At 35.5% G+C, this 2,847-nt stretch overlaps 1 long non-coding RNA gene across 2 annotated transcripts; it reads right to left on the bottom strand.

Annotated features, from left to right (window-relative positions):
* Positions 1 to 830: 830 nt before the first annotated feature.
* Positions 831 to 2,847, bottom strand: LOC113117504 (uncharacterized). 2 transcript variants are annotated; one of them, XR_003294170.1, is made up of 6 exons: positions 2,787 to 2,847; positions 2,027 to 2,131; positions 1,845 to 1,935; positions 1,649 to 1,713; positions 1,334 to 1,546; positions 831 to 1,245 (listed from the first exon to the last, which is right to left on the bottom strand). It is a non-coding gene; the product is annotated as an uncharacterized LOC113117504 (long non-coding RNA). The 2 variants fall into 2 exon arrangements; XR_003294171.1 differs by having other exon boundaries at positions 2,027 to 2,127; positions 2,787 to 2,845.

Here is a 2,847-nt window from a genome sequence, read left to right as displayed (position 1 = left end):
CTCGGGTACTAAACATCAGTAATGTGCATGCTCATCTTGCTTATTATACAGTACTGGATTCATGTTGATCTTTCCCTTGTCCATCACCTTCAGTTGTGCATGAAATTCCTGCAGCATTATAGTCCATGCAGTATCTTCTAATGCAGCTTTCAGCCTGCCCTTCATCTAACTGAATGTCATTAATGTAACCAAATGTTCATTTCTTAATTAAAACACATTTAACTATTGTTTACAAAATTAAATGGTGTATTTACCAAACACCATTCTTAATATAGAATATTCACCCTACTTTATTATCCAACACCATGTGCAGTACTTTACTGGAGGATACAACATAAAGACAACTAAAGTAGTGTATTAAGACAAATGATATACAATTTTTAACAATATTAAAAATGGGTTATGTTAAAACCATGTTTTTCTAATCAGATGAAGCCATGCAAATGCATGCATGGTGAAATGTCTTGAGCCCCAAAGAATCACATCAAGTTTTTAGAGCTCTCCTGCTTTTCTTCCTCTTCTTGCTTGTCCATGTCCTGGACATATCATAATCTTCCATGTCATACATTTTTTTTTGCAGTTGTTATGCAGCACCCTACAGCACAACTGATGAACAAAAGACATGTAACTAATTTAAATCAAATATCTTTATTGTCACAATACAATGAACACAAGTATACAGGTGATGAAAGTCTTGGGTGCAGACTGCAGCGTGACAGTATGGATGACAAATGAATTAATTCATGAATATATATGAAATACAAATTCTGAATATATATATATATATATATATATATATATATATATATATATATATATATATATATATATATATATGCAACACACATATATAAGGGACTCAATTCAGGTAGATAACAATATATGTTAAAAATTATGCTATACAAAGAGCATGAATTGAAAACAATAATAATCACAGTACACATACATCTCTGCAGTAAAGCACGGTATGAATTAGTGCAAACAGAATGTCAGGGTGCATAATAATATTGAGTCCAGTCAGCATAACTGATAAGAGTGCAGGGCATATGAGGTTGGTGGGGTGTGTATGGTTTTACTGGTATGAGTTCAGTTCAGTCTGATTGCCTGTGAAAGGAACTTGTCCCACTGTCTGCTGGTGTAGATTCTATGATAACGTCTGCCTGATGGTAACAGTGAGAGCAATCCATGGCTCGGCTGGCTGGAGTCTCTGACGGTCCTCCTCACACTCCACCTGGTCTAGATGTCCTGGAGGGCCAAAACATGTATTTAGGTTATGGTAAATCAATAAACAATATATAGTATTTTTATTTATAATTGTTGCACTGGACTTAACATTGATTCTTGTTGGGGATATTGGCCAAAAGAATCCCACCACAACTAGCTCTCGTTGTTTAGCTGTGATGTTTACTTTTACAGGCCGTAACATCTGAGCTGTCGCAGTAGAGCGGTTTGTGAATGCAGTCTTCACAGAAGATAACTGATGGGTTCAGGTAGCAGTGATGCACTCGGTGGCCATTCAATTGATATCTTCATCAATTGGCTTCATCTTAATTCAAACAAACAGACAAAACAATAAGTCAGCAATAACAGCAATAACCATTCTAGAGTAATAGTGTTGGTGAATACAGTTGCAGGTGTCAGTACTCACCATATTCAGTCATTTCCTTCCCAAATCACAGAGATGATGCACAGCTTATTTGCTCATTTTAGGAGCTATAAAAAGAGTATATGTGAAAAACTATAACTGCGGACTTGAAAAGTCTTTTGAGAGATCAACATCAATGTTGTACCACACATAACTGCATTGAATTCAGACATACAAATTGAAATGTGAAACTTTTCACCTTTCTGTCTTTTCTTTTGGGGCACAAGAAGTCCATGTTCATTCCTCATTTCTTTAGGACTGGTTTGACTGATTTTCTTTGCGTTTCTGGTCTTCAGCTGTAAAACAAGAAATATTTATTGACCCCATGTTTAATCATTATTGTTGTTTAAAAATATAAATAAAGCAGATATCATTATATACTTCAAGCACAAGTTCCTTGGCAACTCTAGTAGGCTCCTGAGTTCATCTGTACACATCAGATTCAGCGTCTGAGAAAATGCCATCATGCAAACTCTCAGTTTCTGCCTTACAACAGAGCATAAAAGAATGTGTGAGTGAGGGAGTACAGCATGAAGATGAAGTGAAAAAGGCAGAATTTTGTGTATAAATTTAACAGAATGAGGGGAACATTTAAGAGATTTAAGAGAACAGTACTGTCTGTTGGTGTGGATGCTAAAATACTTCTCATTATAGTTATTGGTCTTTGTGTGAACAACTTTAAGTGATCTGATTGCCCAAATTCAATGAAGATCTGATGTGTAGCACTTGAAAAGTTAAACTAGGATTTCCATTCTCTTGCTTCTAAGACAGATGTGTTCAGTAACATCACCATAGAAAGAAAGGCAGACTATGAGGTGTGGACAGATATCATGTACTGTTGAAACAGGAAGAGGCGGCACCAATTTGTAAAGATTAATAAAGAATACAATGGACTTCATTTAAACTTCATGATATAAACACTCTTTCAATGGGCACAGTCTGATGGGAGCTGTGGTAATGGCCAATAACAGCAGTAGGAGTAAAAGTTGTAGAATTTTGTACAAGTATGCTTGTGCAATATAATATGATTATTGGATGAATTATTACTACTACAACATGCTCTTTGTTGAGTGTTCTTCCTGATGGGCTAAGTGAACCAAAATTTAAGAAACATCAAATGCTGAGAAAAATGTATCTGTACCATTGGAAGTGTTTGCCTTTGCAGCTTTTGGTCTTCTTCATAAATGCACAAGATGGTCAAA

Source organism: Carassius auratus, chromosome 17, assembly GCF_003368295.1.
Source record: "Carassius auratus strain Wakin chromosome 17, ASM336829v1, whole genome shotgun sequence".
Classification (NCBI taxonomy): Eukaryota; Metazoa; Chordata; class Actinopteri; order Cypriniformes; family Cyprinidae; genus Carassius; species Carassius auratus.
The sequence above is the reverse complement of the archived record's forward strand: the minus strand, read 5'-3'. Positions and strand labels throughout refer to the sequence as shown.